The 15,388-nt window shown below is 44.5% G+C and overlaps 1 protein-coding gene across 2 annotated transcripts in view; it reads left to right on the forward strand.

Annotated features, from left to right (window-relative positions):
* Positions 1 to 15,388, forward strand: part of PRICKLE1 (prickle planar cell polarity protein 1) — a 63,922-nt gene that overhangs the window by 35,025 nt on the left and 13,509 nt on the right. The window contains exon 1 of one of the 2 annotated variants that reach the window (XM_056508020.1): positions 13,614 to 13,847. The exons of the other annotated variant lie outside the window; for it this stretch is intronic. The gene's annotated coding sequence lies outside the window, so the exon portion shown is untranslated. Of the gene's footprint in view, positions 1 to 13,613; positions 13,848 to 15,388 lie in introns of those variants that run through there. 2 annotated transcript variants of the gene reach the window in all.

The following is a 15,388-nucleotide window of genomic DNA, read 5'->3' on the forward strand; positions in this document are numbered from 1 at the left end:
AATATCTGTGTGAATGACACTGAAAGTCCCTTTGCTTTTTTGCATTTACTCTAGGGTTCTTTTGTAAGTGTAATATGCATTAAAAAATCATCCAAACTCAAAAAAGGAGTTTCAAATTTCTTTAATTTTGTTTTCAGTTGAGCAACAATGCATTTGCTTCTCAAATGTATATAACTCAAAGCTATTTTTATTAAAAATTGGATTATTTCAAAAAGTTTCCAAAAGATGGAAGAGTTTCTGAAAGTATTTTATAACATAGATGTTTTGCATTGAAGTTTATAACTACTTCCAGCACTCAGGCTGGAGTAAATAATAGTTCCAGAATTTATTTTTATAAGGATGTGTTTAAAAGACATGTAGATGCAGCACTTGGGGGACATGGTTTAGTGGTAGATTTGGCAGAGTTAACTGTTGGACTTGATGATTTTAAGGTATTTTCCAATCTAAATGATTGTTATTCTAAGGAAACTTATATAAGCCTAAAAACTGCGGGAAGGCAGCGGTTACACTGCTATTCCATGTTTTTAACCATGTTTATTACAGTCAGTGGGAGACTTCTCAAAAGCCAACACTAGAATCTATCTGGGCAGTGTTTCATTTAATAGTAACTGGTGCTCTGACCCTGAGACAAGATGCTAGACTGTCCAATCCATTGCCCTTGCCCATAGTTTCCCTGCAGTACACATCCACAGCCCTTTTTACAGACATTGCTCTTTAGTGGATTGTCTTTTTTCACATTCAGCATGTCTGAAATACTCAGCAGGGAGCGGAGTGGGTGTTGGGGTACTACATGAAAGCATGGCTCAAAGACTCTTGGTGGTGGCACTGGAGGACTGTGGAGGGAGGATGGAAAAACCCAAGCCCAACCCTTTCCTGTATCCCACTCACTGTGCCCAGTAGTGCTAGTTACTCAAAACCACCCTGCGAAGCAAAGCCCAGTGAAAGGGTGTGAGTGCAGGCTGGGGTTCACACTTGGGCTCTGTTCCTGTTTAATTTACTAGTGCAGAGATGGTTGCAGTGTCCTTTCCTTTAAAGGAGGGCCAAGGTTCTTGGGGTGCCAGTGTTTGGGGTACTGAGGGTGTTTGACACTGTGCAGGCTGCAGCTGCACCAAAGGCTCGTGGCTTGTGTCTCACTGGTCCTCCCAGACCATGCTCTGACATGAGTGTTCTCCAGAGCCTCCTGGGCTGGGGGCTGAAGGCTTTCAGCACTGTTCTCAGCAGAAGTGCACAGTGTGACCTGCTCACCCAGTCTGCCCCTGGGGGCTTCCTTTTTGGTGATTGCCTGTCTCCAGGGAGACACTGGGCCAGGAGTCCCCAGAACATCACTCTGCACCTACAATTTACAGGTGCAGTTAGTTTATTATGCATATGCAGTACCTGAGCAGTTAATTTAAGGTGTAGAAAAAGGAGCTGGGTTGAAGAAATGCTATTATGGGTACCCTTCCTAAGACTGAACTGTGAACATTTGTTTGTCCAAAAAAAAAAAAAAAGTTTGGCACTGCTTCCTTGCAGTAGTTTTGCAGAGGTAGCATCATCTCTAACTATTTTACTGGAGCATTCTAGCAGTGAGTCTCATTGAGTTTATTGGAAGAGAGGCTGGTGCCATCAAAAATAAAGATCTCTGGCATAATCTAACTCTGTTCTCAGTTTATAAAATAACATCCCTTTTAATATCAAGCCCAGCCTCTGAAGTGCCTTCTGTCTGCCAAATCAGAAAAATGTCTTTGTGCCCTTGAGTTATGGGAGAAAAAATGAAGACAGCATACAATTTGGGGTCATCCTGTGATTTTTTTTTTTCTCTCCTTTATCTTTTGAAATAGAGAAGTGATCTATCTCTTCTCAGCTGTTTCTGTGGACTGAGCTGTAGATGTAAACATTTTTAACCCCTTGTTTTTATACTATTATGTTCTCCTGCAAATTGATAAAATTGTATTGTGAATAGCACAGTGGATTATTTTGTTTCTTCATAATTCTGATTAATGTCTGATTTCTTCTAACACCTCTCACACAAGGGTTTTTGTTCTGCTCTTTGAAGCAGATGTACACCTATGATGGCAATTAGATAAACTCCAAGGACTGAACTTGGCATGCTCCCCCCAGAGGGTTTCTCCTCGGGGTCCATAAGCAAGAGACCTCCATGTTATTTAGCTGGAAAAGTGGATTCTGTTGCTGCAATGGTCTTCTAGATAAAAGATGTGCATGATGAAACTTTTACTAATCAAAGGGCAAAGTTCCAGTCATTCAGAACAAACCAAGCTAATTGTTGCCAGTATTTCATGTACTGTGCAGCTGAATTGAGGCAGCAGTGCTCTCAGCATTCTTGTATTGTTACCCCTTATGGTGAAACGTGTTTTCTTTTAACATAACCAGAGTTTGAGCAGTGTGACATTAATTTCTCCATTGTTGTGAAAAGCTTTTCTTTGCCTTCATGTAACTGCATCAAAGTAGCAAAATGTTGATGATACAGTTTCACTGTTTTACAGTATTGTCAAAGTAGCTTTCAAATAAGTATGAATCTGTGCAAAAAAAGGGTGGTATCGGCCTATCTTTCAGATGAGGAAAGCTAATAAAGAGTGCTGGTGATGTAATAGCAGTCACAGGAAGTCAATACTTACCTTGATCTGTATTTGAGGAGTTGAGTTTATATAGGGCATTCTGTTTTCATAGCTGTTATGTCTTTCTATAAATGTTCTGTATGTAATGATCCAGATACTTCATTCTGTCTCATTGATCAGAATTGTAAGGGTAATACATGAGTATCTTCCTATACTACTATCTGGGTACAGCTGCTGCTTAGGATAACTGAGAAAATGTACAGCTGTGCGTCAGGTAGTCAGCACTGTCCCAAAATGAATGCCCACTGTTCAAGGGATTCAGTCATTCACATGGGGACAACCCATGTGCTTAATTATTGCCTTGGTGTTCAGAGCAGAGACTGGCTTTCTAAACCGTGGGGTTTGCTTTGGGCTCTCATTAACTGTTGTATGCTGTGGTGTGACACACAATATGCCCTGCAGTGTGTCATGTGCTGTGATGCTAATCAACATTCAATACCAAAGGAGGAGAGCAGCTGCTCCACAGCCAGCATGTCTGAACACTCCTGCACTCAGCAGGGTATCGCTTAATTCGCGCTAATGGATAAAAAACTGGCCTCATAACACTTGTGTAAGTGAGGCTAATGATCAGGGAAAAAATGCAAACTAGCTTCCATTTATTCATAGAGATACGTGTAATTAGAGGTAATAGCTGGATCCAAAAACTTGCTCTCCAGCGTTTATTTGTTGATAGTACAAAATGTGAATGACTTGTTCCACCGTTTCTCTCTTGTGAAGTTATTAACTTCACACAGGACTTGAAATATGTATGCTCTTAAATTCTCATTGAGAGAGTTACAAGACTTAATGGGAAAAAGCTACAGATAATTGCATCTCGTGAACTTACCTCAGTCATTTTCAGCGTGGTAACGGATCTCTACTGTAAATCCACTGCTCCAGGCTCAGCATGTTGCTTCAGGTTTTTGACCTTTTTCCATTAGCTCCACTGTCTTCTGTAAATCAGAGAAATCAAGAGGAGGCAACTTGTCCATTGCAGTGATGGCCACTGAGTAATAAGTTTGTAATTAGGTACAAAAGTCTTATTTTAGCATCTAAGCTGTAGAGTACCCTCTAGAATGCCCTCTTCCATTTCCTCAGCATGGTTCATTTTCCTCGTTCAGGAAGTCTGATATTCCCCTCACAGGTGTGTTGTCCCAGTGGCACCGCTGATGCTGCTTGATCATACATATCTTGAAGGATCAATCAGTCACATTGTGACATAGTCTAATGGTATCAAGCAGAAGCTGGTCTACCTGAAATTTTAATAAGTCATCATCTAGTTGGATTTGCTAAGAAGTGCTGAGTGTATGCTTCTCACCCTGCTCTACATGCTGGTTTTGACTGCAGATTTTCCCAAGTGTAATCTTACCTGTGCCATGTGCAGGGAAGAAGTAAATCCAGCCTTAATCTAATTTACAGGAGGAAGCTGATCCACACTTGAGGCTCTATGGTCCCAGCACAGAGCCAGTCTGGGTTTATGTAGGCATTCCTTATTTTCTGTAGCCTAATGTTGTGCAAACTAGGTACATAAAATTCCACAAGAGTGGGGTTTGCTCCTGCTAAGCAGACCCCTCTCTAGATCTTTGCACAGTAACTGAGTCTTGAAAAATTTTAGGTTTTTTTTGTCTGACCAGTACACCAAGAATTGATTGAGGAAGGATATTTTTAATCTAACTGTATAATGACACCATGTTGGTTGTCAGTACTCTCCATTCTTAATTCATCCATTTCTTAATGAAACTGTAGCTAATTTAACTAGATGGTCTTTTCAAGCCTTTTATCTTTTTTCTTTTTTTCTTTTCTTTGATGTGCCCATTAGGCACATCTATTAAGTTCCTCTTTCTGTGCATGGAGCTTACTCAGCAGTCTGAAGGTGTGTGTGGGATATCTGCTGATGAAAGCAAATCATCCAAACCTAAAAAGTGATTCTTGCCCAAATCCCCACCCTGCTCTCTGCTGGGAAAAGTGGTTCTTGCTTCAAATCTTAGTGAGAGGTTCAGAGTACCTTCAGAAGACTCAGGTTCTTGTTATCAGGTAGAAGTGAAGTCCAGACCAGCTGTCAATTGCATCTGCAAAAACAATATTATTATTACTGAATTATCACTGACTCATTAGTTCGGCATATCAGAGAAGCATTATGAAGGAGTACCACTGATGAGAAAGTAGCTGCTGACTGAGGAGGGAGGGATGTGTCTGTAACACAAAAATCCTAAGATTACATTAAGCTGGAGAGTCATGTGTATATGGTCATTGTGAAACACTGATTCTCATCTTTCCTCTGCTTACTGATTGTCTGAGAGTTGATCTTGTTCTAGCAATAACTTTTGTAGACAAGGAAGCAGCTTGGGAAAATATGAAAGTATAAAGGGACTAAATTGTTGAAAACTTAATACTAAACACACATTAATATTCTCAGGACTTTTTAAATAGGCTGCATATGTGATGAGTGCCATTTTTCAGACCTGTAAAAATGCCATGCCTTGACAAATCACCTGTGATACATATCTGTAGTCATATCAAGCAGCTCTGATGTTCACAGGTTTTACTTAACAAAAACCTGGTTTGTTGAAATTTGAGTTTATATTGCTATCTTAAATATATGCTTTCAAAACCTATTTAAAAATAATAAAATATGTAGTGGAAGGGTTGGATTCTTTTCTCCTGTCTCCTGCTGAACGTGGTTGAACTTCTTTCAGAAACTGCAGAATTTCAGAAATTAATCTTGAACTTTGTGCAAGTGCCCTGACACTTAAGTGGATTAGTTCAGCCTCTGTTATTGGAACTGGAAGCAAATGGTCCACTTTATGGTGGCTGAATATAAATATATTCTAATATTCTAAAGAATGGGGGTGAAAGTTGTCAGTTCTAGAAGCATGCATTGCCTATGGCCATAGGTTGCATTAGCACTTACTTCCATTGAATTCTGGTACTCCTTCAAAGCTAGGTGTTGTTATTTCAAGGCTATGCACCCAAAGGAGTTCCTCCTCCTGGGCAAGCTGCTCAGAAAAGCCAGGACGTGCTGGCAAGCCCAGGTGGGTGTAGCTTAAAGCTCGGTGGCTGCCAACTGAGTATCAGGTGTCAGGTATTGTCAAGCAGTTGCTGTTTCAGCAGCTGACAGTACCATGAGGGCTTAGGGATCAATGGATGTTGCACAAAGGTCACTCGTGTCAAGGTTACCAGTTGAGTGTCTTGAAACAATTTCATTTGTATGTTTGCTTCATGTATAAGGACTTTCAATACCGTGAATAATCAAAAATATTTGGTCCTAAAATATCTTTATATATTCTTAGGAGTCTACAAAAATTTCCAGAAACACAGTTAAGGAAATACATATGTACTGGAGGCTCCAGAATTTTCTACAGTAGTGTCATATTGGTAAGATGAAGCTTGATATTTAGGGGATTTAAACTGTTTTTCCCTTTTGTACTTACAATTAGTTATCTTGCCAATTGGTGTGGAAAGGATAATGACTGCTAGCTAAAAGACATAATTATTACTGGATTTCTATTTGAATATTTGTTTAACTACAATCTTCAATATTATCCTACAGAACAGACAGACATAACTTGTATCTTGAACAGACACTGCCTGCCCACTTGGCCTTTAAATTCCAATGCAGTGGAGATGAAGAGAAGGAGCACTTTTATATTTCCAACCACCCAATCCTAAGCATCTAGCTCTGTGGAGAAGGGAATACTATTTCATAGTATCATCATAGAATCATAGAATGGTTTGGGTTGGAAGGAACCTTAAAGATCATCTAGTTCCAACTGCCCTGCCATGGGCAGGGACACCTCCCACTAGACCAGGTTGCTGAAAGCCCCATCCAGCCTGGTCTTGAACACTCAGGGATGAGGTGTATGAAGCCATTACAGCTCTTTGTATGCACTGTCCAGCCAATTCCTTATCCTTTCAAAAGCCTGTGGATGGTGACTCTGCTAGGTCTGAGGTTTTTATTGAACTAGCACTTCTTGCCTAATCTTTCTGCTCAGTTTACACCTGAGTATCCATAATCACAAGGGTATTTGGCATGCATCTGGGAAAAGTACTCTTGAAGCCATCTTCCTGATTGCCTTTTGATGTGGTTTGGATGTGTCAGTGTAGTTATGATAGCTGCTGACCAGGAGTCGGACCATCCCTCTTGATGTTCCTCCCTTTCCACTCCTAACAGAACTGGGTTCAACTCATCCTGCAATAAACCAGTTCTGGGAGCTAAACCAGCAGTGAAAAACTAATCATGCTTAGAGAAAAAGAAATTAAAAAGAAAGAAGGGGGTGGGGGGAGAAATAAAAGTATGTAACCTCCAGATCAGCATTCTTTACTCTGTTAAGCAGAAAGCCTCTGGGTTTCCCAAAAAATGTGCTCAGTTGTCCCACTGTCCCCATGCCCCAGGAAAAAAAACAGCAAGCTTCAACAATCTCTGTTTACCCCACATCTTTTGTCATACTGAGTTAGATTCATGTTAGTGAGGTGAAGTTTGTACTGAGGGCAAAAGCCCCTTAATGCTGATTTTTGTTTGCCCAGCCATGTACATGGGGGATGGTTTGTTGCCCATTTTGGAGTAGTGGGTTGCATTACAGTGCTTCCATTGGGAAACAAGAGATTGGATTTTTTTTTTTTTTTTTTTTTTTTTTTTACAAAAATGCCAGCATATTTTCACAGTGCATTTAAGAAAGACATAGGAATCAAACCTTTGTGGCTCTCATTGAAGTAACTTCAGTTAGGTGAATGACTTTTTCTTATATTCTCTTTTTTTTTTCCTTCCTTTTTTTTTTTTTAATTTCAGGGTTGGAAAGAATTAGAGGAAGGGGAAAATATGAGTATCATTTTTATTTTAAGGCAGCAATTTTAAGGCAACACATTGCAAAACTGTGTCTCAGTTTTGGAGTCAGGACGTCATTTGGTGCTGCCTAGTCCACTCCAAGCCTTTTTAAATGTGAAGAAAATGAAACCTTATACAAATCAAACTACAGTAACAGTAGTGGCAGACTGGACAGAAGAGCAGCAAACCTCTGGTGAGGTAGAAGCCTGCCCAACTTTGTTTGCTGAGTAAGAAGTCAGAGGGCTGTTCCCAGGCTCACCTGGCTCAGACCATTATTTAGCCATTGATCTTTCTATGCAAAATACTGAACTACTTACCATATTTTGGTGATGCCTTTTGCTAGAGTTTCATGGTCTTCAGTCTTGGTAGCTCATCAATCAGGTAGTGTCTCTTTCAGCTGCTGTACTAAGGAAAGCTAATAAAGGTGCAGTGCATCTCATTATCCACCTGACGTTTTTGCATCCTTCTTGCATCGCTGTCTGCCTTGAGGTTGACCTGTGACATTAATTTGGTAAAATAAATTGTTAATCTAAGCATTGTCCTCTCACTTGTGTTTGCAGTGTGCTGGTTTTTTGTTTTTTTCCTAAGTTCAGACTATTAAAAAGCATTGCCAGCTACAGGGAAGACTGAGCATAACTGGAGCATCAATCACACAACAAAACTGCACTCATAAAGGGTTTGAAATTTGTTTTGAAATACTAGTTCAAATATTTGTTTAAATAATTTATAATATTACTACTGTATTATTTTTATTGATATTATAGTATTATTAGATTTTTTTTTACATGGGTGCCAGCTCCTGGGTTAAATGTCCCTTTGTCTGCATGTATGAATGTTGACCACAGTAGAAGATCCACTGAGTTCATACCATTTCTTCTTTTAATCTAAATCAATTTTCAAACAAATTTAGATAAATTTGAGGGGTTCTTCAGAGGCAAGGCTTGGGAACACAGCTTGACACAGAGAAGATGACATCATTCACCATCCACACAGGCTTTGGCACAATACTTGATTGAAATTCCCTCAATAAGCAAACAGTGCATTAGCACAGGCTCTGCAACACCTTCACCATTGCATAATGGTGTTTGTGCTGGGTGTTATTAAAAACCCAGGCAGCGTTTCCACCTGCGTCAGCCTCTGCCAGTGGCAAAGCTTTGCAGGCACACATCCTTACAATGCCCTCTGTTGTGCCTTGTGCAGCCTGGCAGCAGGGCAGTGCCTGTCCAAGGGTGCTGGTGTGGCCAGAGCCCCACTGCCAGCCCACAGCTGGTGTTCAGTGGTGCTGTGGGCACCTGGGTGTTTACCTGCACCCTGTGTGACTGCGGGCTGTGCCGAGCTAATTATGATAAAATCAAGATTGCTGTCTTCAGAGGAGCCTGTGGGGTTAAGAGTTTCCAGATGCAGCAACAGACCTGTTGGTTCAGGAGCAAGTCCTAGCCCGATCTGACAAGGAAGGGCATTTTAATGAAATTTTAATTCTTTGCTGCTGAAGCAAAGTAGGATCGTGGTTTTAGAAGGTGTGTTGGTCTTCACCTCTGAGAACACTGAGGAAAGGAAATAAAATAAACCTCTCTCAGTCAAGCATTCCCAACACACAGCAGCTTATGCCAGCCAGTCCTCAGGCCATTTATAGCTGGTTTAGCTCTCTAAAGCAAGCAGTAGGCATGTTGCCCACCTTGATGCCTGATTGCTTGATGCCTCAGCAGATCTATGCACCATTGGCAGGTGAAAATAAAAATGAGCTGTTGTTATTATTATTTAGTTCCACTTGATTGTCTCCTGATCTGTTACCTGATTTGGATGCAGACTGTTAGGATGATGGGGAATCAGCAAAGAGAAGAGTGGAAATCAAGCACCATCATATAATCACAAACCCTTTGCTGGACAAAAGTCATGAATTTTCTTATATTTTTAACTTGTTGCATTTTGCACGCACGCTTCCTTTTAATCCCTGTATCTCTTTATTGCAGATCATCTCTTGTGTTTTACATGCATATCTTCTATGGAGGTGGCTTTCTCTGGATTTTAAATGTTATCTAAATGTTATTTTTAAGCATTATTTAAAGACTGGCAAGGAGTGAGACTTTAGAGTCTTGAGAAGTCATGAGCTGCTGCCTTCACACCCTTTCTCTGCAGCCTCAGAAAATAAAATAAGGAAGACACCAGTCAGTGGCACAGAGGTCTCAATGCAATGGTAACACCCCTGGTTTGCCTCTGCTCCCAGCAGCACATGGTGATCCATTGCTTGTGCCAAACTGCCCAGTTTGGGGGGCCAGGAGGAAGAAGGGTTGGACAGGGACAAGTTTCACTATGGCTGTAGGCATGGAGTGGCACAGAGAGGGGTGGCCTTTGCCTGGTGTTCCACTGGGGTCCTTCAAGGTTTGTGCTTTGCTTCAAGGACATGCCATGTGTCAGGTGTCTCCTAGTGACTGTAGATAGTGATAAAATTGTGCAAACTGTTCCCATCTGTGAAGGCACATTTCACACTCATAACCTGGGAGAGGAAACCTAGGGCTGGGTTTGACATGACATTTAAGTATCCAGAGGTGCAGTGAATGTCCATAGGGGTTTCTGAATACACCACAGCAAACATATTTTAAATAAAATGCTCTTGGAGGTCAGGCTGTTTTTATACACCAGCTAAGCAAGTGTGTGTAAACAGTTTTTCCAGAAGAGAGAGGGAGAAAGGCTGGCAATTCCATCTCCACAACAGTCCAGCCTCACAGGAATCAGTCATGGTTTTTCCTTGTTCTAACCGTGGCAGGTCTAGGGAATTAGACCAGTATTCTTCAGTGGGTTAGGTTTTCCAGTAGATCATCTCAGATCACAATGACACTTCCCTTATTTTGGTCTTTTTGCTCCCTGGGGGCATAGACCCATGGCCACTGGGGGTGGAAAGGACCTTGGTGCTGTAAATACATCCTAGAGTTCTCTGTGCTGTAGCCTTCAGGCAGGACCATACATTGAGTCATCATCCCTAAAATTCCTGAAGGGCATACCTGCCTGCATCAGACATTGCTTCGATTTGTGCATAGCCACTGCCTGGGGAGCAGCTGTAATTCCTGCTCCATGGACTCCTCCTGTGCTGTCAGATATACAGAAAGCCTCTCCTGCTTTAGTTAAAAATACAAAACCTGGCTTATTTTGGGGAGTTTTCTCATTGATTTCTCTGAAAGAATTACTACTGAAATTTTGTTGTTGTTTTTGCTCTGGTTTCCATTCATCTTTCTGCATGCTTTCACTTTTCATAGCTGAATTGTGATGTTTTATTTTAAATGAATAATTAATTAAAAGTCTTGGGATGAGATAGTGATTGTTAAAGGGTGATGATGTAGATGATGAGCTGCTCTGTTTATCCACAGAACTAAATCAGGCTTGAGAGGTGGGTGTTGTGCTACTCTACCTGGAGAAACTGCCTCTGAAGCACAAGAGGTTAATTTGTTTTCTGCTGCTTGGTCTCTCTTCTGTGACTGCCAACAAAGGTAGCAATTACCAATGTTATCTCAGAGGATGGTCCCTGATCTGGGTTATTTGGAACTGGGAAATCACACTGACAACTCAGCAAATTTCTTACAGGCCAGAGAATATCCCTGGCCTGGTCAGTAGTACAAGAAAGTTGTTACCTGGACTAAATTTGTGCTAATACCTTAGGGCAAAAGGTTCAGTATCTATTACAGGTCCCTTGAAGCATTTAGTTGTTTGAAGGATCAGCTCTACCCAGACACAGTCAAGAATGTGGTAGTACATGCCATAAAGGGCAAGTCAGTTTGTGCCTGTCTCTTTAGCTTTTTTTTTTCTTTTTTTTTTTTTTTATGCAACTTCTGTTGCACAGTTTGTACTTCACATAACGAGTATGTATGCTGTCATATTTGTTGTGTGAAAATAAAGAAGAAATCATAGCAACACATTTGTTCTTATGGAAGCAGCTGAAATCAAAGGAGGTAGTTCAGGAATGACTTTCACAATTTGCAGATGCCTAAGGGGAGTTATGATAGCTGTTTCTTTAGCCTAACATTCAAGGGTACCATAGAATCGAGTGTTTGAGCACTGAAACACAGCAATCTGAGATCTTAAAAAAAAATGGAAAATAATGTACTGTAAAATAATTGACTACCTGAAATAATTTATCAGGGGCTATAGATGGATTTAACAGAAGTTCTATAGCATTTTTCATTGCTGGTACTTTTAAAATCCATATTAAATGGTTTGTTCATGCAGACAAAAAATGCAGGAAAATCTTAATACCACATTAGTTCAGACTAGAAAATCACAATGGTTGGTTTTGGCCTGGTAATTTATAAGTGCATTGTTCAGAACTATGTAGTAGTTTCTGTGTTTAAGTCACAAAAGTCCAGGAAAAGAATGAGAGCTATGTAGCCAACCATCTGACACCTCAGTGTCAAGGAAAGTGTTAGGAAAATGGGGGACAGCTTGATTTTCCAGAAAAGTAAGTGAACGTGTCTTCTTTGGCTTCGGTAGACTCTTGGTCACAAAACTTTGCAAACTTCTCTGCAGCCATTGAGCTGATTATGCTGCAGAAGTTCCCAAAGGAGATTCTCGTTTTTGCAATTTGCTATGCAGAAGTGTTGAGCCCTCAGTGTGGGGAGCTGCTGAGAAAATGTCAGGCACTTCTGGAAAAGGAGTAAACAATATATGCAAATTGTTGGTATTTATTCAGTCATGTAGTGGGGGAGAATAAACATTATTCCTGACATTTCCATTTTTGATTAATGATGAATGGAGCTGGCAGATGTTCAGCTGGCCGCCAGATGGGGTCTGCTCAGTCCAACAAACAGAATAGGAACAGTCTGGGTCTCCTAAAGCCATCACTGACAAAAGCTCCGACAAAATCTCTAGTTCATCCAAGCGATATGCCAATTTTGACCTCAAAACGCCTAAGCTGTATAAGAATGGAGGTAGTACAACCAGCGAAACTGCTTATGGAAGTGAAACGGGGTGTGGAAAGATGGGAGCTGGTTAGTTTGCTGGAGTTTAGCAGGTTTTTTCCTGCCGCAGGAGCCACAGACCGCGGCTTTGATTGCCTGTGGCTGGGGCGGCGCGGGCCTCGTGCATTTCCACAGGGTGACAGGTGTGACAGTCCTGTCTGGGGGCACATCATAGCTATGGTCCTGTCTGGGGGCACATCACATCTATGGTCCTGTCTGGGGGCACATCATAGCTATGGTCCTGTCTGGGGGCACATCTATGCTCGTGTGTGGGAGCACATCTCTCGGCTGCTGGTGGGGATCGTGTTAGCCCAGGATGGGCTGCGCCTCTCGGGATCAGATAGCCCGGTGGTGGTCCTGCTCCCTGGGCCGGCCTGGCTGCCTGCCAGCGATGGGGAATCAGCCCACGGGAGGTGTGGAGGCTTCTCCCGGCTCGCCGTGGGACTGGATGTGCCCAGCCCGGGGAGGGGGTGACAGAGCTGAGCACAGGGACGCTGCTCTGAGCGACTCAGCCCGCGCCGGTACCCGTCAGGGCATTGCCGGCAAAGCCATTCAAATGTACAGAAGTGAATTTAAAGCCATGCAAGTTCGGCTCCTGGGGGAAGCGCTAAGTGTCTGAGAAGTGCCCCTTCGCCGTCCTGGGCAGATCAGCCGCCCCCGGCTGCGGGAGCCGGCCCGGGGTGCGAGGGGCTGGGGCGAGCCGGGCTGCGCTGCCGCCCTGACCCCGAGATGCAGCGGGAATAAATCCCCTTTGATAATGACTTCCCCAGGGAGACAAAGAGAGGGAGGGAAGAGGAAATTTGACCGCGGTGTTCACGGTTACACTGGCGGTGCCGGGGGGAAGCCGTCCGCCTGCCTTTGAAGACGAACCACCCGCCTCTCGGGGGTTTTTATGCCTGCGGGGGTGGGGGAAGTGGTAAAAGCGGGGACTGGCAGCCTCTTAGAAAATGCCCCGGTGCTACCTCTCTGTGCCTAAGGTGGGGCTCGGACGCCTCTTCCCCACTTGGAATGTGCCAAGTGAGGCAGTGATGGACAGCTGATCTCTGAGATCCTCGGCTTCAGATAGGGTTTATTATTTTTATTGTACTTTTATTATTCATGTACAGAGACGTAGAACAAATGTTTTCCCGTCCTGAACCGAGTCCTTCCCGTCCGGGTGCGCGGGGCGGCGGGGGCCGGGCCGGGTCAGCCCGGGGCGGCCGGAGCGCGTCCAGGGTGGGGTGGGAAATCTATTTTGGACGTAAACACGAACAAAAGCAGTGTCGCCACACCGTGTGTCCGTCGTGTCCTGAGCGCAGAATTTATTGCTTCTGCAGCAGCTCGGTCCCCTGGGTGGGCAGGCGGGCCGGGACGGCGACCCTTCCTGCCTCGGGGGCGGTGGCAGGAGACGCTCCCCCTTCCCACACTCCTTCCCCCGCCTCGGGCAGCGCTTCGAACGAAGATCGCTGGTGGGAGAGATCCCTCCCGCCGCCTGACGGAGGAGCGGTGAGGGCGCTGGGGTTCCGCGGGGGCCGGTGCCGAGTTCGGGAGGAGCGCGGGCAGGCTGCGGGGCCGGTGCCGAGTTCGGGAGGAGCGCGGGCAGGCTGCGGAGCCGGTGCCGGTGCCGAGTTCGGGAGGAGCCCGGGACTCTGCCCCCTCGGCGGCCGGGCCGGGGGCGGCGCAGGGAGCGCTCCCGCTGCGCTCCCAGCAGGCGGGACGGGGAGAGGAAAGGAAAGGAGGCGGTGGCGTCGGCCGGCAGGGACAGCGCTGGAGGAGCGCTCGGCGGTCCGTGCCTGGCGCTGCCTGCTCGGGGCTGCCGGGACGGGAGGAGCCGCGGGGAGCTGTGCAGCCCCGGGCTCGGTGTGAGCTGCGGGTCGGCTCTGCAGCCCGCATCGCCTCTCCTGCGCCGGCCGCCGTGCCGGTGCCGCACAGAGGTAACTTGCGGTGCCCTGTACCGCTCGGCCGGACGGGCAGGGCAGGCGGGAGGCTGCCGGTGCCTTTGCGCATCCGGCTCCGGAGCGTGGGGACCCGCGGGACTGGGGGTGCCTCTGACCCACCTTAACGTCTGTGAAACTTGGTCAGGATGGAAAACCTCCCACCTGTCCTTCAGGGATCTCTGCCTGCTGAGGAAGGTACCGTCCCGGCTCCTCCGGGATGGGGGCGCGGGGCTGCCACGGTGCACGGGGCTGGGCGCAGAATTTTTTTACTTTCCGATTTTTTTACAATTCCTGTCTTGTGACTTATTGAACACTTTCTTCAAGTGTTTTCTCTGGAAACTTGTCTCAAATGAGGGCTGTGAGACCTAACAAAGAAGGGTGTTGTTCGACAGCCAACAGGTGATGGGGTGAAACCTGAGTATATGTGTACATTGGAGTAAAGTCTGGCTGCTGTTTAAAATAGAATTTTAAAAATCAATGGGAGACTGTAAAAGGCAAGATTTCCTTCTTTCTAAATCTGTATACCCTCTTAAGGAGAGAGGGGGGGAGCATCCGTGAGAATACCTCTTTCTCGGCTGGAGGTTTGGGTCGTGCCTCACTGCAGTGTGTGATTGAGTTTCCATTAGCGATGTGCAGAGCCAAGGATAACACGGCCAAATCAGATGTGTTGGCATGGGGCGATGCTTTGTTACGGGGCTTCCTCCTTTTGCTAAATGCAGGTAGCCTGCCTTTGCAGTATGGCTCCTCAAAAGAAAATACTCTGAGAAGGATCGTCTGACTTCCAGTTGGAAGAGTGATGCGCTAGGATGCTAGAGGAGGAGAGCAGTTAACTCCTCTGTTGGTCCTTGTATATTGGCTAACAAAATGCAAAAAAGTTCTTCTAGGGTCCATTTAGAGGGCTTTTGAAGGAATAAGTGGATTGGCTCTATTCCTTCCCGACTGCTCTGGGTTGTTCATTACTCAAAAGGACCCAGCAGCTGTGTGCTGGTGCTGATGCAGATTCTCCTTATCAGTTCTGGATCCGGATTTCCCTCACAGAGAGCTATAGAGTTCACTGTAGACATGTTATTTGTAGTGTAGCTAGGGAATGGGACTTCCTCATCATGTGCA

The sequence above is a fragment of the Oenanthe melanoleuca genome, chromosome 1A (genome assembly GCF_029582105.1).
Source record: "Oenanthe melanoleuca isolate GR-GAL-2019-014 chromosome 1A, OMel1.0, whole genome shotgun sequence".
Classification (NCBI taxonomy): Eukaryota; Metazoa; Chordata; class Aves; order Passeriformes; family Muscicapidae; genus Oenanthe; species Oenanthe melanoleuca.